Below are 27,565 nucleotides of genomic sequence, written 5' to 3'. Positions count from 1 at the left end.
ATTATAATAGTATGAAAATTGAATTGGAAGATTAAATTGAGTAGAACGCAAGAATGAGTACTTTCGTTCAGTGATATGTGATGAATTAACGAAAAAGACCATGGTTGGACCATGGCAACATGTGATATGTGATTTCCATATAAGACCATATCTAGGATATGGCATCGGTGTGATATGTGCTACTGTGTAAGACCATAGCTGGGCTATGGCATCAATATGTAAATGCGTGTAAGACCATAGTTGGACTATGGCATAGAGAAAACGAAGTACTCAATTCTGTAAGACGTTCTCTAATTGAATAAATGTCGGTAAGTAAAATAGAAGCTAAGTATCGGAATTTAAATAGATATTAATATTGAGCTTGAGTAAGTAAATCCATTATGTGAAATTGTGAGTGACAGAAAACATTTGTAATAAATAGATGTGTTAATTTGTTTGGAATGAACTACGTGGTTATGATGGTATTACATTGATGATGAATGCAAAGTCATATATATATGTGCATCTATGAGAGTAAGTTAAAAGCTTTATGTCCTCACTATCACCTCCTCATCAGTATTGTTTTATGACGAAAATTATCTTAATGAGACCGATATGTTTTTTAACTGAATTAATTCTGACAGTATAGAAGTAAAAACTTAAATGTTTGAGTGAAAATGTATTGATTATGAGTTGAAACTCATAAAGGCATGGATCAAAGACTATAACATTTTGTTATTGATAAATGTTATAATTATATGAGCACATGAGTTATGATATTTGGATTATGATGCTATATAGAAATTTTGATTGTGAATTAGTGATTTGAGTTGGCATATGAATTATGTGTTGAGAACAAAAGTGATTAAAAGCAAATGTTTATTAAATGCTTTGAGAATGTGAAATTAGTAATGAATTGGCTATTTGTGATAGTATGTGTCATGCACATTTATGTGTAAGATAAATTTGAGGCTTTACTACACTTACCCCCCATATCAGTAAAATGTTACAATGAAATTTGTAAGATGTTGGTTGAATAAGCTTACGAGTGTAGTGTTACAGAAGTTTGTGTACGAAAGATCAATAATGTGGTCGGAAAAGTGAATGAATTAGGAAATGAAGACAATATAAAAAGAGAGATATTGGATAGTTTTGAAAACTACTCAGATTATGCAAAGTTACTGTCACAAAAGAAGTTAAATCCGATTAAATGATTTATTCAGGTATGTTATTTAAAGAAAGAATTAACCAAAAGTTTTTCTGGATCGATTTCTGTTAGTAAAGAGATAATGTGAAAATTTTGATGACAAAATTAGACAATTGAGTAATGTTTGTATTGTATTAATAGCTGAGTACAGTAGCTATAATGGGGTAATTACTATGATTCCTTTTAGACATTCTGTGTCTACAATTATCCTTAGAAGTATATGTGACTGTTTAGTTTCAAAAAGAATTCTTATCGTATGAGAACATTAGCTAAACATATTAATAGATGAAAGAATTATAGGTTTGTTTGGGTTATGTTCGACATTGCCATGTTTTTTTTGGTATTTATTCCCTTGTGTGAATATGAAAATCGACGGTAAAGTCTTAGTGAGGTTAATATTTTGTTTCTACTGGCTATTGTTCTATTGAATATACGTGAAGATTATATTGCTTCTGTTACTTTGGATTCCATTAATTATGAGTGACATTGATCCTTCTAGACATTTTCTTTTATCATTGGAATGGATATCATTCTATATGCATTGTAATTTTTCGATACTTTGTGTAGCTTCAGATGCTGAAATATCGCTATCCTGATTTTCTTATGAATTTATGTGATTATCTATAAAAGATATGAAAGTCCAAAATCATGTGTGAATTTGAAATGTACTGTGTGGAAGCAAATCATTAATCTACTATCTAGTAAGATTTTCGAGGACGAAAATCCCTAAAGGGGGGAGAGTTGTAACAATCCGAATTTTGGGCTAGTCGAAATAGTGGTTTCGAGACCACAAATTTGACGAGAAAAAAATTATTTTCATTATATTTTTATGGTCTACGATTTCAAAAAATGATTTCGTAAAAATTTCGTTCAAAAATTTTGACGTTTGGGACTAAATTGTAAAAAGTGCAAAAGTTGAGTTCTACATGTTAGAAGTGTCCAATTGTTATGAAATTTTAAATTGGAGGTCCTTAAATGGTAATTTGACCATTGGATAACTTGTTGGACAAAAATGGACAAGAGATAAGTGAAATAGGAAATTTTTAAGTTGGGGGCATTTTGGTTATTTAGTAATTAAAAGAATTAAAAAGGCCAAAATAGCAAAAAATTTGTCCATCTTCTCCATGGTGAACGAAATCAGCAAGGGGGAAGCCATATTTAGGGTTTTCAAGCTTCCAAGCTCCATAATAAGTGATTCTAAGCCCCGTTTTTAATGTTCTTTACGTTTTTAGAGTCCCTGTAACTAGATTTAGCTTATTCTAGCAATAATTTAATCTAGGGTTCTTATTTGGAAAAATACCCATAGGTGAAATATGTTTATTTTGATGTTTTATGGTAGAATATGAAGCTTGAAATTATGTTAAATAACTTTTGCTAGCCAATTTTAAGTGAAAACGAGTAAATTGACATAATCGGTAAAAATACCTAATGTTCATAAGTAAGTGTTAGAGTGAGAATTTGATGTTACCATAGAAGGGAAAAATGTTCAGCATGTCATAAAACATAAGAAAAAGGAATAAAGTTTAATTTCCAAGCCTAGGGCCAAAACCATAATTTTGTGAAACTTTAGGGGCAAAAATGTGATTTTTGGACTAGATTGAATAATGTGAGTGTTAAATAAGTTAAAAGTGTTATTATAAGTCAAGAAAGACAAAGAATTGAATTTGATTAGTGAAAAAGGAAAAAATGAGAAAAAGTGAGAAATTTCCCGATTGAACATTCGGAATAAAAAAGGGATACGAATGAAGTGACAGAAATGAGCACATGTGTGGCATGGACTGTGTGTAGGCCACTATGTGAAAGTGAAAGTTATGGTCACGTGTGTAGTACTATGTGCAGGCTACTACGTGTACCAAAAAGATAGGTCGCATGTGTAGTACTATGTGCAGGCTACTATGCGTACCGGATAGCTTCGATCACGTGTGTAGTACTATGTGCAGGCTACTACGTGTATTGGATAGTGATGGCCACATGTGTAGTACTGTGTGCAGGCTACTATGTGAACCGGTATCATGAAATATATGTGTAATAGGCCAATTTAGCCCGGGCTCATAAAAAAATAATAAACCAAAAATAATAAAACAAAGTCCAAAATTATATCATTTGGCCCGATCGGGATGGCCCATTACTTGAAAAGGTTGAAGGTTTATCTACAAACTTGATGCATATGGAAACATAATCTTCAAGGATATGCAATCTTAGATATGATATGTAATCTTAGATATGATATGCAATCTTAGATATGATATGCAATCTTAGATATGATATGCAATCTTAGAAGATATGATTTTGTAATCTTAGAGATTTAATTTGTAGATACCATTTAATCTTAGCCGTTGATGTAATTAATCTGTACCGTTAGATTTGGGGAGGCTCAACTATAAATAGATGCCTCTCCCTTCATTGTAAAGGAGGGAGTTGGGGAGTAATAATAATTGTTAAGAGTATTTACTCAAATTTCTCTCTCTTGCGCTCTTATTTTCTGTGGCTTGTTCTTATTTTGTTGATTTGTGTATAATTTATTTATTGATTTGTATATTGTTTCTAATGAATATTTTTTATATTTTTATATATATACGCACATGTCTATGTTTTTTATTTGCTTAAATACAAACTTATACTTTTAACACATATGTTATAATATATATATATATGTATATTTATATATTTTCTTTATTTTCATAAATGCATTATATATATTTTGTTATAAATTCTATAGTCGAAAATTTTATATGTAAACCCATGTGTATGTCTTTTATTCTTTATAATTTCGTGTATATATTTTGTACGCTTTTTCTCTTTATATATTTTTGTTTATTTCCTTTATTTGCTTATTGATTTATGTTTTCATTTATATTTTGTTCATTTGATACTTTACATGTCGTTGTTTTTTATGTACATTAATTTCGTTTATTTCTATGCCATTTTGTATTTATTATTGTATTTTACACTTAATGTAGCATTACATCATTTTTTTACTTGATTTTAAAATTTTCAAAATTGAGATAATACTCGTATTTAGGATTTTCAAGGAAATTGAGCCCTAACGTATTGGGTTCCAATTTTCTTCATTAAATCTAACAATCGAGAATTGCTCATTAATCAAAAATAAAATGAAAAGCTTGTTGTCGGAATTTAATATGTTGTATCCGAATGTATTGGATGTGACGTATTGATTTCTCGAGACAAAGATTTTTTAAAAAAATAATAACAAAGGAAATATTCCAAGTTTAGGATTTTGAGAAATTGTGCCCTAACGTATTGGGCGCGATTTCTTTATAAATCTTAAACAAATGAATATTCTTTTAAATTTTATTACACGTATTTTGGACTAATTCATTTTGAGGAATTAGAATGTCGTGCCCTAACGCATTGGGTGTGACATTTTCTTTCTCCGAAATGATAAGAGTCTTAATAAGTAACGTTTTTAAGTTTTTATTAAGGATCATATTTTTAAATTTTGACATTAAGACACTAATTAATTAACTAGGTACCAATTTTGGGCGTTACGAGGTGCTAATCCTTCCTCGTATGTAATGTAAACTCCGGATCCATTTTTCTAAAACTCGTAGACCAAAGCTATTTTTTAGGTAATCCAATCACTCCTCAATAAAAGATTTGTGGCGACTCCCAATTTTTGTTTTTTTTAAAGTCGACAACTAATTTTTGTTTTTTTCCAAAATAGAAATGGTTTTGACAGCTTGGTGACTCCACTGGGGACAAACACGAGAGTCGAGCCAAAAATTGATTAATTTCTGTCTTATGTCAAAATTTTTTTGAGATCCTCTTGTATTCATTATTTTCTTGCTTAATTGATCTTTGCATTATACATTGCATGAGTTGAATGATTTTTCCCCTCTAAGTGGGAGTGAGAAACTAGTCCTTCGTGAGGTTTTCACCTCCGTGCAGGATAGTGGATCGCTTTCGAGATACATTCGTACCTATGTCTTCGTGAGATTTTCATCTCCGTGTAGCCATAGGGAAATGTATCCCCCTGAACTGAACTCGGTCTGTATGAGCCTATAATGGGTGAGGATCGAGGAATCTACTGGTTCAGGTACCCTTACTTCAGAACCGAACCGTATATAGAAGACCTTAGGAGCTCACCCTAGGTAGAGCCACTTCAAACCCCTAGTGGTCACCCGAATAGACGTTCTATTCATTCTTGCTTGCTTTTGCTTTGTACTAACCTGTTTCTTTTTTGTTATGATTGCATTACATTTTCATCATAAAAAAGAGGTGTTGATTCACGTTCAGTTGCGAAGAAATAGAGAGCTTGTCATAAGAAAATGAGTTTCTTGATAAAATGGAAGACAATATGGTTGTCCGAATATGGTCCAAGAAAACGTGGTAAGAGAAGGATGATAATTTAATGGAGGACTGCACGACTATGGATTCAAGATGACAAAGATTATTCGAGAGTCGCTAAACTTTCTTAAAGAGAAGCCAACGAGGATGAGTGAGCAACGGATCGAGCAAAAAGGAGATAGAAGAGATGTCTTTTTGAAGAGTTCGTGAGATTTATCTTAACGCTCGAAGAAGAGGATCGAATGTCTCCGCCTATGAGGGCAAGGCCGTATAAATATCCATTTTATGTAAAGAGATTTGTTTTCTAGTAAAGTTTTCTAAATGGAATTGAATCAGAATCAACGTATCTTTATGCATTCATTGCATGCATTCGCATTACATGACATTATACGCATTAAAGTCCACTAAAAGAGCCTAATCGATTAAAATCATTCCTCAGTTAACCTGGAAACCAACCAATCAACTAAACACCGTTACGGTACTCGGGCAAAATCAAGAAGTATGGACCAAAGATTATAAAAGCTCGAACAATTCCAAAAAGAAATGCAGGATCAACTTCAGCAGCAAACGAAGGAGCAGCTCGAGAAGATTCAGCAGAATTTGATGGACAAAATGATGGAATCTCAGGGGAATATGATGGCTAAGTTGACTCAATTGCTGACTGGAGGAATTGATAAAGGAAAAAAGCTCTGTGCTTAATGTTGAAGAAGGAGACAGTGAGGGACCTGTCTATCCTCAAGGCTTTACCCCTCAGCAAATTGAGGAATGTCCGCGCAAATTCTTTGTCACCATTAGGCTTCAGCAGTTTCAGGCCAGTGCTTCAATGCCAATGAATTTTCAAGTAAGATCAGGCTCTAACCCCGGAGACAACCTTGTTAATACGACTATTCCTGACTTCGATGAAACAGCGGGAAAAGAAAAAGTGAAGGATGAGTTGCCAAAACAGCTAGAGGAAAAGTACAAATGGCTGGAAGAGAAATTTAAAGTGATTGAATGTGCTAAGAGCTACTATGGGATTGATGCTAAAGAATTAAGCTTGGTTCCAGATTTAGTACTCCCTTACAAGTTTAAAGTGCCAGAGTTTGAGAAGTATAATGGAACTAGTAGTCCCGAAGCCCATATTACTATGTTTTGTAGGCGGATGACTGGGTATGTTATAAATGACCAATTGCTGATACATTGTTTCCAGGATAGCCTCACAGGGGCAGCGTCCAAGTGGTACAATCAATTAAGTCGTGCCAAGATTAATTCATGGAAAGATTTAGCACAGGCATTCATAAAGCAGTACAATCATGTAACTGACATGATACCTGATAGAATCACTCTACAAAACATGGAAAAGAAGCCCAGTGAAAGTTTTAGGCAATACGCACAGAGGTGGAGGGAGGTCACCGTCCAAGTTCAGCCACCGATCCTAGAAAGGGAAATGACAATGCTATTCATAAATACATTGAAAGCTTCATTCATCACACATATGTTAGGGAGTGCCACAAAAAGATTTTCTGACATCATCATGAATTGTGAAATGATTGAAAGCACCATAAGGAGCAGAAAAATTGATGTTGGAGGAAATAATAGAAGGCAAGCCTCAAAAGAAAAAGAAAATGAGGTGAACAACGTGAATACGTGCAGCAAATCGATTGCTAACCAGCAGGGTTCATCAAGACAAGAATCATGTGTGAAGCAAGGTACTGAAAAACTCCAGTTCACGCCAATTCCAATGTCGTACAAGGAGCTGTATCAAAGCTTACTCGATGCGCATGTTGTTTCTCCTTTACATGTGAAGCCTCCACAGCCTCCGTATCCCAAATGGTACGACGCAAGTGCACAATGCGATTATCATGTGGGAATTACGAGACACTCAATAGAGAATTGCATTACTTTCAAAAAGCTAGTTGAAAAATTCATCAACATGGGTATTGTCAAGTTGGATGGCTCATTTAATGTAGAAAATTCGCTACCCAATCATGATTGACAATGGGGTGAATGCAATATATGAGGAGATGTTGGGAGGTGTTCACATCAATGACATATAGGGAGACACAAATGAAAGGGGGACCTTGTTAGATATCCGCCCTTATAAATCTGGGAGTGTTCTAAGTAATTGAACTGCGGAAGAAATCCCTGTAATTTTTAAAGCTTATTTAGAGTAATATTCAGAACATTTTTGTTGTTTTTAGCCTAAAAATGATAGAAATTCCTTTGTGAAATAGGCTTATGTCTGAGCATCATTATTCTAATAAAATACATCTTTGCATTCATTTTTGAGCCAATATTTTTTCATTCTTTTTGAAATAATTATTCTTTCATTCTTTTGGATTTTCTTCCACATCATTCTTTCATTCATAATTATATTGTACAAATAGTTATTCATAAATACATTCTTTTGTATATTCTTTTATATTGGGTCTCTAGATATCAATAACATGAGTGACGCTGCTACAGGCTTAGAATTTCCTTTTGAGCGAGGCATGTGTTTAGAGGGATTTCATGACTTTGAAGATGACATAGATTGTAGCCTATTTTCGGACTTGTTAAGGATGGTAGAATAAGTCAAGAAACAGATCTTACCCTACAAATAATCATTGGGATATGACTTCTCCTTATATGGGGCATGAAGGTCATTTGGTCGATCTCGCCAAAAGAGTCTGACAGTCATTGATTCATCTTTGTGATTGTCAGTTACTTTACTAAATGAATGGAAGCTGCTTCATATGCCAATGTCACAAAGTCGACAATTAGCAAATTCGTGAAAAACCATATGTTAGTATGGAACGCCAAAAGGATCATATATAACAATGTACTAAATGTGAACAACAGCATAATATCAAAATTTTGCAGTCTGTTCACGATTAATGCCATATCGCCCAAAAAAAAAAGATGGCGCAAAAAAAAAACTCTGCCGGGGCAATGCCTTTCTCTTGGGCCCATCGTGGTTTTGCCTATTGAAGACAAAATTCTTTCTCAGTTTTTGAATCCAATTCCGATTGAAGAGGGATGTTCAAAGTTGTCCATCATGGTTAAATGCGTCAAAAGCAAATGATGCAAGTTCACAAAAAAGGTCCGTCCTAAAGAATTCCTTGAGAGGGACCTGGTACTGAAGAAGATTCTTCCCATACAAAAAGAACTTCATCCCAAGCTAGGAAGGACCTTATGTGGAAGGCCTTATTTGGAAAAGCGTCGATTTTGATCAAAAAGGATAACAAGCACATTCCTATTCCTATGAGTTCAGATTCAATCAAAAATATTTCAAAATATATAAAAAAAGCAAAAAAAAAGAGAGAGAGAAAAGAAGAAAGAAAATGGAGAGGCCAAGGTGAAAACCCGTAAAGGGCGCTTTGAGGCCAAAGGGGATTTGAGTTGAAAACCCGAAAAGGGTGGCTCAAATATTGATCAGAATGGGGCATGAGGTGATCAGAACAGTTCAAATTTTGGTCAGGTTGGGGCATATGATGATCTTGAATCAGCAGGAAAGGGTAGACAACATCTTGGGACATCGACAGAGTACTATAGATCTCCTAAACACATGTCAAACAAAGAAAGTTTGTATAGAGAAGTTCAAGCTGCGATATCTGGGGCATCCAATTTTTATATTGAATTTGCTATTCTTGGAATACTTCATTCTTTTCCAAGATACACATTCCCAATCAATTTCTTTGTTATCCTTATTTACTATTTTTTGATAATCTATTCCTTTCGAGCTATGCTCAGAACCAATTGTATTCTCATCGATTGTTATACCCTTTTTGCAAACATGTTGCATTGGAATAATGATTAATGGACTAATAAAACTTTCACAATGGAAGTTTGGCATATTACTCTAGAAGTTTCTAAATAATACAGGAACCTGAAACAGGACTATTGTTTAGAACACACCATGTTTAAAGGTTGGAAATCTAAAAAGGAAGAGTCTAAATTAGGACTTTCTCTTTGGATTTTGTTGTTAAAAACATTGATTGAACAAAATGACAAAGCTTAAATAAACAAGTAAGCAATGATCACCGAGACGAGGGAAGAGGTTTCCTCAGAGAAGAAAGCCTTCATTTATGCATGAGCCTTTGGTACGATACCCTGGGAATGGTGTAAGGGACCAGAGAGATTTAGATCCTGTATCCTTGAATTGTGATAGGAGAGGATCGAGAAAAAGCCATATATTCCTACCTTTGGGTTACAGTGGGAAAATGATGGTACAACTTTTGCGCCCCAATGGATTGAACTTTGAGGTTTACAGTGGGGGGCAACCTGACTAAATGTTTCTTCAGAAAAGCCAGCCAAGCAAGAAGGCGTTGTAGCACATCAGTGTTAAAGCCTTAATAAACTTCAAGCAATGACAACCTAAGTAGGATCATTCTCGGAAAAAAAATTAAAAAATTATGCATTCGTGCAAACACCATTCACACATGTCTAGTTAGGAGCATTTGATTCATTTTATGCCATCCTAATCATTAGGAATAATTAGGTTCATTATACAGGTCATGTTCCCTAGAGAGCAGATCAGTGAAGATAACAGATCTTGCCTTCCTGCACCGACAGCGAAGCAGATCGAAGACACCAACCTTGCTTCCCTGGGTTGCAGCGGAGTAGGTTAAAAATAGCAAATCTTGCCTTCCTGCACCGACAACGAAGCAGATCGAAGACACCAACCTTGTATCCCTGGGTTATAGTGGAGCAGGTTCAAAATAGCAGATCTTGCCTTCCTGCACCGACAGCGAAGCAGATCGAAGACACTAACCTTGCCTCCCTGGGTTGTAGCGGAGCAGGTTAAAAATAGCAAATCTTGCCTTCCTGCACCGACAGTGAAGTAGATCGAAGACACCAGCCTTGCCTCTCTGGGTTGCAGCGGAGCAAGTTAAAAATAGCAGATCTTGCCTTCCTGCACCGACAGCGAAGCAAATCGATGACCCCAGCCCTATCTCCCTGGACAGCAGTGGAATAGGTTGAAGATTGTAAGTCCTATCTCCCTGGTCAATAGTGGAATAGGTTGAAGATAGTGAATCCTATCTCCCTGAGCAACAGCGAAGTAGGTTGAAAATAACAGATCTTGCCTTCCTGTACTGGCAGTGAAGCAGATCGAAGACATCAGTCTTATCGCCTTGACGTTGCAATGGAAAAGATTGAAGCCACAACGGCGAATCTTATTTCACTGGCGTTGTAGCGGAGCAGATTGAAGCCACGACGGCGAATCTTATCTCCCTGGCATTAAGGCTTGGATTAGCTGAAGTGGAGCGGATTGAAGTTGTGGGCAGCGAATCCTATCTCTTTGGCATTACAGTGGAGTAGATTGAAACCACGATGGTGAATCTTACTCCCCTGGCGGTGTAGTGGAACAGATTAAAGCTACGATGACGAATCTTGTTTCCCCAACATTGCAATTTAAAAGACTTAAGATGACAAATCTTATCTCCCTGAAGTTGCAGTGGAGCAGATTAAAGCCAATAATCCTATCTCCCTGAAGTCGCATGTGGAGCGGATTAAAATCACAGATCTTATCTCTCTGAAGTTGCATAGAGCAGATCACATCTAGTCTTATCTCCCTGAATTTGCAGTGGAGCAGACTAAGTAAGCAAGCCTTATCCTCCTAAAGTTGTAGTGAGGCAGACTGAAGATGGCGAATCTTATCTACCTGAAGTTGCAGTGGAGCAGATTAAAGCCAATAATCCTATCTCCCTGAATTTGCAGTGGAGTGGATTAAAATCACAGATCTTATCTCTCTGAAGTTGCAGAGAGCAGATCGCATCGGGTCTTATCTCCCTGAAGTTGTAGTGGAGCAGACCCAAGAAAGCGAGTCTTATCTCCCTGAAGCTGCAGTGGAGCAGACTCAAGAAATCAAGTCTTATCCCCCTGAAATTGTAGTGGGGCAGACTAAATAAACAAATCCCATCTCCATAAATTTGTAGTGGAATGGATTAGAATCTATCTGAAATTACAGTAGAGCAGATCGCATCAAATTCATCTTTAAAGTTGCAGCAGATCAAGATTGAAGCTATAAGTCTTATCTCCCTGGAGTTGCAGTGGAGTAGATTAAAGATAGCAAATTTTGAAAAACTACAACGTGCAAATCCTATCTCCCTGGCATTGCAGTGGAGTAGGTTGAAGCACCAGTTCCTATACCTCTGAAGATGCAGTAGGAAGGAATGAGGCTATTTGAAGAAGAAGAAGAGCGTTATAAAGGCAAATTTGACCATTTCTAAAGTCTTTGCTCCGTTCTCGTTACACGATAATGAGTAAAGAGGGGCAGCTGTAATAGGCCAATTTAGCCCGGGCTCATAAAAATAATAAACTCAAAATAATAAAACAAAGTCCAAAATTATATCATTTGGCCCGATTAGGATGGCCCGTTACTTGAAAAGGTTGAAGGTCTATCTACAAGCTTGATGCATATGGAAACATAATCTTCAAGGATATGCAATCTTAGATATGATATGTAATCTTAGATATGATATGCAATCTTAGAAGATATGATTTTGTAATCTTAGAGATTTAATTTGTAGATACCTTTTAATCTTAGCCGTTGATGTAATTAATCTGTACCGTTAGATTTGGGGAGGCTCAACTATAAATAGATGCCTCTCCCTTCATTGTAAAGGAGGGAGTTGGGGAGTAATAATAATTGTTAAGAGTATTTACTCAAATTTCTCTCTCTTGCGTTCTTATTTTCTGTGGCTTGTTCTTATTTTGTTGATTTGTGTATCATTTATTTATTGATTTGTATATTGTTTCTAATGAACATTTTTTATATTTTTATATATATATACGCACATGTCTATGTTTTTTATTTGTTTAAATACAACCTTATACTTTTAACACATATGTTATAATATATATATATATATGTATATTTATATATTTTTCTTTATTTTCATAAATGCATTATATATTTTTGTTATAAATTCTATAGTCGAAAATTTTATATGTAAACCCATGTGTATGTCTTTTATTCTTTATAATTTCATGTATATATTTTGTATGCAGTTTTTCTCTTTATATTTTTTTGTTTATTTCCTTCATTTGCTTATTGATTTATGTTTTCATTTATATTTTGTTCATTTGATACTTTACATGTCGTTGTTTTTATGTACATTAATTTCGTTTATTTCTATGCCATTGTTGTAATTATTATTGTATTTTACACTTAATTTAGCATTACATCATTTTTTTACTCGATTTTAAAATTTTCAAAATTGAGATAATACTCGTATTTAGGATTTTCAAGGAAATTGAGCCCTAACGTATTGGGTTCCAATTTTCTTCGTTAAATCTAACAATCGAGAATTGCTCATTAATCAAAAAATAAAATGAAAAGCTTGTTGTCGGGAATTTAATATGTTGTATCCTAACGTATTGGATATGACGTATTGATTTCTCGAGACAGATTTTTTTTAAAAAAATAATAACAAAGGAAATATTTCAAGTTTAGGATTTTGAGAAATTGTGCCCTAACGTATTGGGTCGCGATTTCTTTATAAATCTTAAACAAATGAATATTCTTTTAAATTTTATTACACGAGTATTTTGGACTAATTCATTTTTGAGGAATTAGAATGTCGTGCCCTAACGCATTGGGTGTGACATTTTCTTTCTCCAAAGTGATAAGATCTTAATAAGTAACATTTTTTAAGTTTTTATTAAGGATCAAATTTTTAAATTTTTGACATTAAGACACTAATTAATTAACTAGGTACCAATTTTGGGCGTTACGAGGGTGCTAATCCTTCCTCGTAACGGATCCATTTTTCTAAAACTCGTAGACCAAAGCTATTTTTTAGGTAATCCAATCACACCTCAATAAAAGATTGGTGGCGACTCCAAATTTTTGTTTTTTTTAAAGTCGACAACTAATTTTTGTTTTTTTTCCAAAATAAAAATGGTTTTGACAATAAGGTGGTTGCTATGTGCTGATCCCACCGGATATCATTGATTACAAAGGGTGGTTGTTGTGTGCTGAATCCACCGTGTATCTGTTATTATTCCAAAGTGTTCATCGGGAAATTGACTAAGTGAAAATACATGAGATCATGTAACGATAAGTGTGATTGAATAATGAATATATGTGTGGAATTGAATAATGATTGAAAGTGAAATTATGAAAAAGTAAAATTAGCAACAAAACGGTTTTGGACAGTAACAATAGTGTGAATTTGAAAAATCGCCAAAAATGGTAGAAATTGAATTAGAGAGTGTATGACATGAAAGCTTAATGAGTCTATTTTTACATGAAAGAAACAGAGCAAGAAAAAGAGTTATAAACTTTGAAATATTTGAGTTTTAGTGAGGTAGGGTCAGATTGATTTCGGAATCCCCTATTGTGATTTTGGAAAATAATTAAAAATTTTTAAAAACTAATTATGATTTATAATTTATATTCTTATAATCCTTAATGAGTCTATTTTCAAAGTAAATAAATAGAAATATCATCTAAACTCTGTACAATGAGATAATTCATTTTTAGTAAAGAGAGGTCAGAGATGTTGAGCAGTGAAATAGGGGTGAATTTAAAGAATCAACTGTACTAATTGGCTAAGCCAAAAATTTTGAAAATTTCTTGGTAAGAAGATATGTGATTCTAGTTTGGGGGAAAATTAACAGAACCTAATTTTCAGCTCTGTAGCTCCGGATAAAAATAATTTAGTGACTGTTACTCGACTAGACAGCTTTGAATTTAAATATAAGTGAATAGTAAAATTATGTATAATGCTATTTAAGCATGTTATATACATAAAGGATGTGGGATGGAGAGGAGGAGGAGGATAATAAAGTATATGAATGAATTGTGTATAATTGGTTAAATGTCTGATTATAATCGATAAATGTTAAAATAGGAGTGATGCTTATATTGGTGCATTACTGGTCATGGTAAGCTCATGAGAGAAAATAAAGTTTCATAGCATATGCGTGTGGTATATTTGGCATGAAATGATGTGATGAGTGGCTCATGAATTAACTCATGTTGGTAAGTTGATGCATAATTATAGTATTCAAATATATACATATTTGTAATATTTTGGTATGTGATTCGGAAAAAGGGGAATAAATAGCATACTGAAAATTCGGCCATGGTGCTAGTTTATGTTAAACGAGTGTTTTATGGCATATCTTAAGTGATGGAATGTTATGAATTTTGAGATTAATTTGCTAGTCAAATAAATGACAAATGAATTGAGTATGTATTCGTAATTTTGACATATGCTTGGTATATGAAACGTAATAATATATGCTTGAATAAACTTTAAGTATTCGAATGACATGGATTTGATGGTGATGAGATTTGAACATTGAATTCATGAAGCACAAGTGATGTATTATTGTTGTGTGATAGCTTGGTTTAAGAAATTGGTTAGGTAAATGGTAAGTGAAAGCATTTATGGATATAGAAGAAAATTCGGAGTGAATTTGAAGTTTAGTTCAATTAAATGATTTCATGAATTAAACATTGTCTATACCAGAGTGTGTTAGTGAATTACATATTCGTAAATTGACATTCAAAGTTCATTAGTGATATATGAAAATAACATAAAAAGATTTATGATTGTGATTAATATTGATTCTGACTTAAAGTGGATTCTTCAATATTGGATTGATTTAATGGATATATTGAGCATATAAATAGGTATGTATTGGGCCTCGTAAACCCTAATTAGTGACTCGAAGATAATAATTTGAAAGTTTTTAATTTGGATGAAATTTTATAACTCGGTTTAATATGTTTATAAGTGTATTTATTCTGGTAATGCCTCGTACCCTATTCCAGCATAGAATACTGGTAAAGGGTGTTACAATGTGACATCACCAGATTCGGCCCTAATGTTTAGGCCGGGTTTCGGGAGTTGCACATTGCCTGACCAGGTACGATAGATTCATAGTTCAATTATAACGTAAGACCATCACAATACAAGTTAAATTGGTATATAAAACATTTCATATTCATTTTCGGGTTTATATGAGCTTAAAAAAATCTCCATTGTTAACCAAAGATCGAGTTAGGATAAAACTATAATATTTTTAAAATTCTAGGTTGACGTCATGACGTCAGGGGGTTCTTTATTGCGACACAATATACTGACTAGGTCTTGTTTCAATGACCCATGCTTGATGTCGCAACATAACAAACTGTTTCTACAAAATATTAATGAACATCAATCTACAATTTCAATTAACCATTTCACACATTCATCTCCCACATCCAAGCAACATTTGTATTCTTCAATTATCAAATTATGAATTACAGTTCCTTATTCAACGTTTGTACCAATACCATATCACCTATAATTTAACTATCTACCTTAGTTCATTCAAATCTTAACATACATAACTATTTACCAAAGCTTTTGACAATTGCAACATTTAACCCAATTCAAACCATATTTTGAATTCACATACATATTGCATCCAATTGACCAATTCCATACATCAAGTTCTAATTCAAAGGTGTATATAGATATTGTATTATACAAAATTGACTCAACCTAGGTACATGTCATACTTAACACAAAACATAACTTATACAAACTTTGTTGAGTTGGGGAATGTTTTATGGATGTTGGATCTGTTGCAGGAACTATCGAGAATCTACTTTACTTGTGCACGGAGAAAACAAACCGTATGCTAAGTAAATACGCTTAGTAGTATTTCCATAATTTGAGCTACCAATTCAATTCATAATACCATTTAACTACACTAACTCATATTATATGCATACCAAATTGCCAATTACCATTCCTTTACAAGCTACCAATTCAATTCATAATACCATTATAAGTACTTATGGTTATTCATCTATTAACATCAACAATTACACTTATACATATTCAATTCCATGTATGCATTTCAACTATTTTCGAGCCTATTGACTTTTTCATACTCATTTGGCCCCCAATGCTCGTTTTCAATTCATTTCACACACTGTCGCATATTGTATTTCAATTTCATTTGCCAATTCACATATCATTTAATCAATTCATTTGTTTATAAACCTATTAACCAAACACAAACTCGAAATAGATATGTGAATTCGCCACCTCAAGTTGCCTGACAACGATAACGCTATACATGTACTACCATCCTGAATTGCCTGATAATAATGGTTTTCTCAATTTGATCAATCTACCACCCTAGGTTGCCCGAAAACGATTACTCTATGTGTACAATTTACCACATCGGGTTGCCCGACAATGATGGTTTTCAATCAATAATCTGACCCTATGGCATGCTAACGTATCCAACTCAGTTTGAACAACTAATAGGGTTGCCAAATTTATGAGTCATTATAACAATTCAAATCATACTTTATCATTTCTAATTAATCATCAATTCATCATATAATACAACATGTTTCAACTCAATTTCATGCCAATTATCAAATATCAATCAAATCATGAAACTTATATTTTATTCAATTTAGTCACTATCTCGATAATCAATCTTAACCATATCAATTAAGCTCAAATAAACATTAATAACTCACCTCAACACCAGATAATTCAAAATGACATGAACATGCAGAAAATAAATGGTTCCTGAATCATAGAAATACAAATTGAATTTCCGAGCTACTCGTCTACGACTTTCGATTTTCCTTTCACTCTCTCGACAGTTCCATGTCAATGTTAGCTCAATAAGATCGTAAACATATAATACAATCAAATTCAATTCAAATTGAAATCCATTACAAAATCAAGTATATTTTTCAATTTATTCAATTTAGTCCCTAAACTTTATACAAACATAACTTTCAATCAAAAGCTTTGGATTGAAATATGATTTCACAATTACTCATTAGGACCCCTATTTTCCTATTCCTACTAAAATTTCAAGACATTTTTACATTTTATTCAATTTGGCCCCTAATGTACGAAACTAACAATTAAGTTTAACAATTTAGTCCTTTTCTTAATCTAAGTTTAATTTATAATAATTTCACACCAATTTCATTCAATTCTCAATAATGAAAACTTTCAAAACTCTAACAATTTTACAAATTGGTACATGGTCTAGCTAAATCAAGCTCTCATAACCTCAAATCTATAAAAATTACAAGAAAAGGACTTGAATTAGCTTACCAAATTATGGTTGAATAAAAAAAATTTTGAAAGCTTGGTTTTTTTTTCTTCAATGGCCACGATTGGATTTGGGAAGATGATGAATATGTCACCTTCCACTAAATTTTATTATATATACTTAGATTAAAGGTTAATTAACGTAATTAATTATGCTTTTATCTTAATTACCTTAATTAATTAACACATACTAATACCGCCCACTAACACTCATTTTGACAAGGTCTAATTGCTATTTTGAACCTTTGGCTAATTGCAATTTAAGTCCCCAAGCCAACAAATGTTTGACAATATTCAAATGCCCGCTTCTTCTCATGGAAATGTTGTCTCAGTTTGATCTAAATCGCCAATGGGAATGTTGAAATGTAATACTGATGCTGCGTGTTTTAGTGAAGAGAACGTTACGAGATGATCCACTATCATTCGCAATGCAAAAGGTATGTTTCCAGGCATGTTAAACCGAGGATGGCTCTTTATATGGTTGAAATTTTGCTATTAGGGAGATATTAGTTTGGCTCCTTTCAATGCATATAGGAAATATTCTTTTAGATATAGATTGCCTTCAAGCTTGGAATGCTTTATCAACTCGAAGCTTTTATAATTCTTGTAATACCCAATTTTAGCCAGGGCCCACAAAAAAAACCCAAAAATAATATCATTTGGCCAGATCGGAATTTCCCATTACTTGAAAAGGTTGAAGGTCCATCTACAAGCTTATGGAAACATAATCTTCAGGGATATGCAATCTTAGATATGATATGCAATCTTAGATATGACATATAATCTTAGATATGCAATCTTAGATATGATATGCAATCTTAGATATAATATATAATCTTAGATATGATATGCAATCTTAGATATGACATATAATCTTAGATATGATATGCAATCTTAGAAGATATGATTTTGTAATCTTAGAGATTTAATTTGTAGATACCCTTTAATCTCAGCCGTTGATGTAATTGATCTGTACCGTTGGATTTGGGGAGGCTCAACTATAAATAGAGGACTCTCCCTTCATTGTAAAAAAAAAGGAGGAATAAAAAAAGAGAACGATTGGCAGTTTTTTAAAGGTGGCTTACTAATTTTTTTCTTTTGATTATTTTTTACTTATTTACGATTTTAAAAAAAAGGGAGAAGGTGATACCACTGCGAATTTTATTTATTTTATTTAGCCCCTCCGCCTTTTAATGTTTTTGTAATTAAGTTTTTTTTTATTTTTTTAATTTACCCTTTTATTTATTTTTATTTCAATTTGGTCTAATTTGAGCAGCGTCGTTTAGAGGAGAAGGAAAATTGCCCTTCCACCCTCTATGTAATTGAACGTTCAATTAAGTCCTCCGGACTTTATTTATTTGCAATTTACCGGATCTTTCTTGGCGATCCAATTTAGTCCATTTTCATATTTTCTTTAAAAATCAATATTTTTGATAATGCAATTGTATTCTTTTAATTTTTATTTTATAATTCTCATATGCAATTATTATTATTTTTTATATGTATATTTAAGCATGTATTTATGTTTTTTATACTAAAATTTTCTCATACTTATATTTTATATACACATGTTTAATTTATTTAATTAATTTTAATATTATATTAATTGTTTAAAACTTATGTTTTTTTATGTGTAAAGGTATATTTTTTATTCGCTTATTAATTTATGTTTGCCTATTTTTATTATTATCTTGCCTATTTATTTGATATTTTCACGTCATTATTTTGTTTATTTATTTGTTTATTCATATTATTACTATGAAATTGTTGTATTTATTATTGATATTTGTTTAAGGGAATTCATTCACATATTCAACATAACATTACCCTATCTCTTATTTAATTTTAAAATAAAATGCTTCAAAATAGTAATACTCGCATTTAGGATTTCTCAAGGAAATTGAGCCCTAACGTATTGGGTTCCGATTTTTTTGAAAATCTAACAATCGAGGATTTCTCTTTAATCAAAAAAAATAAGAACTCATTATTGGAAATTCAACACGTTGTGTCCTAACGTATTGGATGTGACGCATTGATTTCTTGAAATGAATATTTTTTAAAAAAATAATAAAGGAAATATTCCGAGTTTGGGATTTTAGAGGAATTGTGCCCTAACGTATTGGGCCGCGATTTCTTAAATCTTGAATAAATGGATATTCTTTTACATTTTTTATTGCACTAGTATTTTGCCCTAATTCATTTTTGGGGAAAATTAGAATGTCGTGCCCTAACGTATTGGGTGTGGTATTTTATTTCTCTGAAATGATAAGGGTCTTAATACATAACGTTTTAAGTTTTTGCTAAGGATTACGATTTTCAAATTTTCGACATTAAGACATTAATTAATTAACTAGGTACCAATTTTTGGGCGTAATGAGGGTGCTAATCCTTCGTCATACATAACCGACTCCCGAACCTATTTTTCTAAAATTTGTAGACCAAAGTCATTTTTAGGTGACCCAATCACACCTTAATAAAAGATTGGTGGCGACTCCCAATTTTCATTTTTTAAAGTCGACAACCTAAAAATTTTGTTTTTTTTCAAAAAAATGGTTTCGACAATTCTGATTTTGGTATGATTTTTTAGGATTGTTTTCAACTTCGATCTCAATTTCAATTCTTGTCCTTTTTTTGGACTCTTAAGTTTGCTAATAAAACAACTCATTCTCTTGCTAGAGTAACCTTGTTACATGCGAACTACTATTAGTGAGAGACTATACGGGATTGTCTCACATATGTTTTAGCCTTGGATAATCATTCTAATGTACCAGTAGAGGAGGTTGGATCTAGGAATGGTATGGGTTAAGCCTATTGACTTAAGCTTTTAGATATCCTCCCATCTTATTGGTCCACTTCATTTTTCCTTGTCTATGAATACATTTGATTTTTTTTTTTAATGTAAGGTTAAACATTAAAAAGGTAGAGTTATTGTGCTATGGCATGTTTAGAGCAGTGGTGAAATTTTTTATTTGATACTTGAATGATTTTCACAAAATATATAGAATTATCTAATCTGGAATTGGAGCCATCTATTAGATTTGAAGAACACCATGATAAATTGATTTCTCCTTCTTGACATTTTCCTTTTGTTACACAAACGAGGCTATAAGTTTCTATTAATTTGTGTATTTGTGTAACTTAATAGATAGAGAGAAAATCAATTTATAATTATAAACTTTAATCTAATACATTTATCACGTAACCGAATACCTATTAAAGTAAACATCTTAATTACCTTAAATTAAAGTAATTGATTTTTGGCTTAATTATATCTTTATATATTATACGAAACCCATTAAATAAAAGCCAGCAAATATTGGTTGTTTTAAATTTTGTATGTGATTTTCTTAAATTAAATTGTTTGAATCTCTGAAGCAATTAAAGATTTAACCATGAAAAATCGTCAATTTAACTTCAAGCTACTAAGATTTTTATTTTAAGAAAAATAGATTTAATCGCTTTCTCCAACAATTTTAAAAATAGTCTAAAAATCATATATTTTGTTTAGACCTAATTTCTTTTTTTCTTTTAATAATCTCCGTTCAATTTTTACTCTCAAATTATTGTAGTAAGGTTTTGGGTTAAAGTATAACAGAGCAAATTAGTTAAAATTGTTAACTTTGCCTTTATATGTATTAAATGGCTCAAAAGTGAATAACAAATCAAAACCACTAAAAGACGAGTAAATGAAGGCATCAACCAAACCTAATTTCCATCAAACTATTAACCAGAAATAGACCTAATTTTAGGATTTCAAGAACAAATTAGTTTGGTTTTATTGAATTCAATTTAATTTTAGATTGGATTTAGAATTTTAAATTTCAAATCAAATCGAGTTAAAATTTTATTTTGTTTTAAATTAATTTTAATGTTTATAATATACATTTATTTTTCTTTTATTAATATACAATACAATCATCATCATTCAACTTGCAAGGGTTTTCTTGAGGAAGTAATTATTTCAAGTAGGGTAATTTTATTCAATTAAGGAGATATGTGATTGGCATCTCAAATTCTTTAATGTTTTAATAAAAAATCCTTAAAATGAATTTAAATGAAAAAGGAATATTTTAATAAAAATATTTTATGCTACTTTAACCTTTTTTTTATTGACAATTATATCACTATAATCACTGACTATTATTTTCATCTGCAATTTTTAATCTTAGATGTAGAAGAAACCAATATTGTAAGTCAATCTTTTCATTAGTTTGTTTTAATTTCATATTGATTGTTGTAAGCTAAATAGAAATTAGGATACATGTGCTACAATGTTCACTTTTCCTGCAGCATATCAGGCATTTGTTAGTCTTTTGGATGATTTTGTAAGCTGAAATAGAATATTTTTAAGCGTTTTAAATTTGGCTATATGCTTTTAGAGTTTTTTTTTTTATCTTTTCTTTTCTTTTCTTTTTTAAGTTGAAAAATCCCAAAAAAAAAATTTAAGCTAGTTTTTGAGGGTCTTTTATGTAGTCTTTAAAAATTCTTTTTTTTCTTGGGGGATTCTAGCATTTGTTTTGTTGATGAGAATGTTTGTGGGTTTTGCTAGGATTTTTTATGAAAGTTCTACAAATTTTTATTTTGAATTGAATGGAAAAAAAATTGAGCAGTGCATTGCTTATAGAGGTGTTCATGGGTTGGGTCGAGCCTATGTGTCACAGAGCTAGAACTTTAATCTCGCAATCTGTGCAATTTTAGACAATTTCTTTATTTCAAATTCACCTAATCTAGACTAACTCTTGCAAAGAAATAATTTCTTATAGAAATTCTCTAAGGCAAAATAAAGTGGAAGAACTCAAAGATAAAGAAGCAACGAAAGAATAGAAAAAGCCACAAGAAAGCAACGCTTACAAGCTGTTTGAGTAAATACTCTCAAAGTATTCTATTACTCAAGAGTGAAGTACAATGGGATACTATGGGATGATTACAAATAAAGAGGAAGGCCTTTAGATCCAATGTTATGTTGGAAAAAATTTTGTTTAAAAACGATTTTCTATCACAGCGAAAAATTAAAAATTTGAAAATTGAGTTGGTTTGTGATATTTATAGCAATAAATTTTTTTTGAAAAGTACATGTGCTTTGTGTGAGATAGATCCTAAATGTTCCCAACTTTCAATGAAACAACCTTATTTATTATTCTCGTACCACGAATCGCTTCAAGTGCGGGCTCGAACTGTGGGGTGTGCCTCGTATTTATCAGACACATTGTAGGCGTCTTAGACAAAAACCGATGAGCAACCGAAGAAAGGCCAAAATAGGCCCGACATTGGGACGAGGAGGTCCCTAACATGAGGTGACGTGACTTTTGTTTTTTTACAATGGACGCGGTGACGACATCATGATGAGGAGAACCAGCACGTCACGAAGATTCCTAATGTTATGCAACCACGTGTTGTACAGCTCAATAGGACTTCTTTTCCCAATTGGACTCTAATTACTTCAAGGTTATCTTAGTAGTTTTAAACCTTAACATTGATCCTATTTAAAGGGTCTTTGTAACCCTAATTTAGATATGCCAATCAACAAGAGCTTTTCTTGAAGGCGACAAGATGCAGTCGCGTACAAGTTTTGGTGAGAGTTTCATGGTAACTATAGAGAGAATATTGTTTCCAAGTTAGGAATTTGTTTTCGGGGTTTGGGTTTGTACATTTAATACATTTAAGTTTATTTTCTACAAATTGTACTCTTGTTTGTTTACTCATTTAGTGAAAAGTCGAAGCCTCCTTTGCTCATGGTTTTTTATCCTCTTCGAAGGAGTTTTCCACGTAAATATTTGTGTGTTTGATCTTATCTATTTTACTTGTTCTTCGTTTATACGGGTCGATCCCCAAAAAATTGGTATCAAAGCCTAGTTCAGCTTCCACTAATCGACTAGTTCGGTGACACAACAATGAATTTGGATATCGATAAGTTTGACAAGATCATAAATTTCAGTTGTGGCAGTTTCAGATAATTATGGAGGTAGCTGATGTGGTCGAGGACTAGGGTGATGATTCGTTGTTTTCCACATATAATTCGTTTGAAGGTGGATTCGTGTCAGATATTAGGCATGTGTCTGATTTAGAGAAGAATGTCATGCCCTTTTGGTCTTGAAGACTCAAATAGTTGGTGTTTTCTCTCCTGTTCAGGTATTACTAGCTCGTGTTGCATTATACAACTTTACTTTAAAGACTAGGAGTCTTTCAGTTTCTAAGTTCAAGCACGGTTTAGACTTTGTTGACATTTTGCAAAATTTGAGTTAGGCCCGTGACGGAGCATGAAAAAGGAGGTGTGATAAATACAAGTCACAGTGGAGATTTGAGGGGTGTGCCTCGCATTTATCGAACTTTTTACAGGCACTTATCGGAGACAAACGCGCAATGTCACGATGAGAAAATATGTGACTTTGCGATGACGCGATGAGCAAGGGACGACATCATGACGAAGGTCGTTGGGACGTTGGGATAAGGTAACGGTCTCTTGAGGCAGGAGGAAAGGTGATGTCACTACAAGGAGACTCATGACGTCGCGATGATATCTCAACTAACGTAGCCGCATCTTAGACTCAAAGTTGGACTTCTTCTCCCCGTTGGACTCTAATTACTTCAAGATTATTTTAGTATGATTAGACCTCTAACCTTAGTCTATTTAAAATGCCTTTTTAACCCTAATTAAGTTATGTCAATCAATAAGGGTTTATGTCAATCAATAAGGGTTTTTCTTGAGGGCAATAAGATGTAGTCTCATATGAGTTTCGGTGAGAGTTCCATGGTAACTATGGAGAGAATTTTGTTCCTGAGTTAGGATTTTATTTTTGGGGTTTGGGTAACATATGTTTAGTACATTTAGGTTTATTTTCTCCATCTTGTACTATCGTTTGTTTACCCATTTAGTGAAAAGTTGAAGCCTCCTTTACCCGTGGTTTTTATCTTCTTCGAAGGAGTTTTCCACGTAAATATTTTTGTGTTCGATCTTCTCTACTTTTCTTCTTTGTTGTTTATACAGGTTGATCACCAAAAATTATTAATTTGGATTTTTAGACTTATTTTGACATATTGAGCTTTGTTTTATGGGTTTGAATATTATTTGACAATTTTTCAAAATATTTTTCATAATTTTTTTTCTAAAAACCAATAATTTTCGAGAACTTTTACATTATTTTAACTATTTTAAATCTAAAATAATTTTTATGTATAAAAAATTAAAATTAAATATATATTCAATAAAGAAACATAATTCAGTTCGGTTTCGAGTAACCGTAGTTTTTAAACGTGCCTTTTATAAACCGTTCAAACACGTCGGTTCGGGTTGGTTTTTGATTTTTTAGTTTTTCTTGCTCAGCCCTAATTAATGGAAAAGTTAAGAAATCCAAGGGCACTTAGCTCTTGGATGCACTATAGCTCAAAGTCAAGCTTCCTTACTCTTTTTCAACACTTGAAGCTCTTCACCCATCGACTTCAAGTCTTTTTCTTCACCTAATCAACATTTTTCATTGCATAAATATAAAAAGAAGTATTAGTAAACACTCTTTAGCAACTTTCTCATACTAATTACCTCAAATAAACATGGTGGAGGTGAAGAAAACATACTTATTTACCTTTATTTGAAGTTTTCTCTCTCTACCAAAGTGTTCTCTCTCTATTCATGAAAATCCTAGGTCTTTAATTAAGATGGTGATGGTGGAAAACAAAGAAAAATGGTGTTTTCTATCGAGATTTAACAAAAGAAACTTGAGTTTTTTTTGTGGGGTTTCACTTAGAAATGAAAGAAGAAAGAATGACCATGGGAGAAGAGTTTCTCCTCCCCCAATGGCTACTTCTGGATATGAGTAGAAGAGATGAAAATAAATCTTCTTTTCTTTTTATTTTATCCACCATTAAAAATTGGTTAAAGTCAAATTCAACAATAATGTATGGTTTACGTTTAATCTTCATGTTATAATCCAATCTAATGACTCAAATTAATCCCAAAAATTTGATATCTCATATTACAATATTCCTAATAATAAATTATTGAAAATGACCAAATACCCTTAGGTGGAAAATTTATTATTTTGTCTCTCTTTTCCCTTAACACAATTTCTTCACAAAATGGGCACTTATCATATTCAAATACCATAATTCACATTTTAGTTTTAATTACAATCTTTGTATGAAGAAAATTATACTTTTACCCTTCTTTCGATAAAACTAAAAATTTACAATTTAGTCCTATACTTTCAAATATTTTCCAATTTGGTCCAAAAGTGATTTTCATCACGCTGATACATATTCTAAGTTATTCCTATTTCAAATGGTCAACAATAATTTAAGTTTTCTTTTTTGTCAAATTTGCATATTAGTCTTCTAACTTTTCAAATTTTATATTTTTCCACATTTTCACATCCACAATTATCTACATTATTTTCATCTCCAATATCAATTCGGTTCCTTTTAAATCCAATTTATCTAACTTATTTATAAATTTTCTCAAAATTAATCGAACATTGTTCTCAAAATGGTACCTAATGTAGTACCAAAATTTTGGGAGTGTTACAAGATTCCTCTAGAATTGTGAAACTCTAGGAAATTATAAATGGGTTATATTCCTAAATCCTATATGTAAACTATGCTATTGTAAATATATTTTTAAAATTTGTTGTCATATTTAAATTTAATTTTCATAAAACTTTGTTATTCGCTTTTCTCTAAATACTAATTGTCCAATGAGTGTCCTATTATGCATGTGTTAGTGTTTATGAGATTTTCAATTATTCAAACACATTGAATTTTATTTTTAAAACATCCAACTGTAAATTATCACCATAATGATTTGAATTAATTCAAAATTTGTATTTAATTCAAACAAAAAAAGTAAATGTTTAATTAAATATACACTTTAAAATTCAATAGATATACCCTACCCTAAGCTATGAAATAATAAAAACTATTAACAACCCTTAACTCTAAATTTTATACATAAACTTATCTAATTGAAGTACTAAAACTTGGACACAATCATTCATCTAGTCAACCATAAGTCGTGCAAAGTCAAGATCAATAATTCTCAAATCCAATGATAACCTACTTGTTGGATCAATACCTCGATTTGGAGGATCCAAATATTTATATTGTGCGCATGTTGGAGAGCTTCGAGAGCTTGAGCAACAAGGACTCTACCTCAACCTCAATTTTTGCCTCAACCCACGCAACAGAAAATAAGTTTAAGGGAAAAACCAGAATTTAAAAAAAATTAAAAAAAATTAGTTATGATATCTAAAGTAATAAACACTTAATCAAAATTTTACATTTTTTATTCATCTAGGATGAATGTTTCGACCAAGTAGTCTTCTCCACTATTCTCAAGCTCACGTCTGCTGAGTGTTGTTCACTTCAAATCAGAAAATTTTCTACAAAATTACTAGTAGGGTAATTTTTCAATTTCTCTAAACTTCTGGGTCAAGTTATAAATCAGAAAAATATATCTAGAAATCTTCTAAAATAATTTCTTCAAAGAATTTTCTCTCTACAACTTTCTCTTGAATTCAAGTGTGTGTAAAATAATGAGTCATGGCTCTCTTTATAGAGAGAGTTTAGAAAGTTCAATTATGATCAAACTTAATCACTTTAATATTAAACTAATATAATACCTATTAAAAATAAATATTAGATTAAATTTAATATTAAATCTATTAAATTAATAGAATATAATATTTATCTAAAAGATAAATATTGAATTAAATTTAATATTAAGATAATCACTTTAATATTAAATTAATAAAATGTTATCAATATAAGTATGAAATTAAATTTAATATTAAATCTTATTAAAATATTATTTTTTTGAAATAGTTAATCTAAAATCAAATTATTTGATGAGTCCTAGTAGGAGTGTGATTCCTCCACTACTAAATCGTCGAAGGACCACCTGCTAGTCATTAGAATTTTGTCATTGTCGTCGTCACCGTCATGTCCAGTGGTGCCATTGTAGGTGCAAAAACCCTCACGGCACCCCGAGCCGGTTCGATTGTTGTTGTTTTGGTTCGGGCCAGTGACGGCC

Source organism: Gossypium raimondii, chromosome 9 (genome assembly GCF_025698545.1).
Source record: "Gossypium raimondii isolate GPD5lz chromosome 9, ASM2569854v1, whole genome shotgun sequence".
In the NCBI taxonomy this organism is placed as follows: Eukaryota; Viridiplantae; Streptophyta; class Magnoliopsida; order Malvales; family Malvaceae; genus Gossypium; species Gossypium raimondii.
This window is presented reverse-complemented; position numbering follows the sequence as displayed.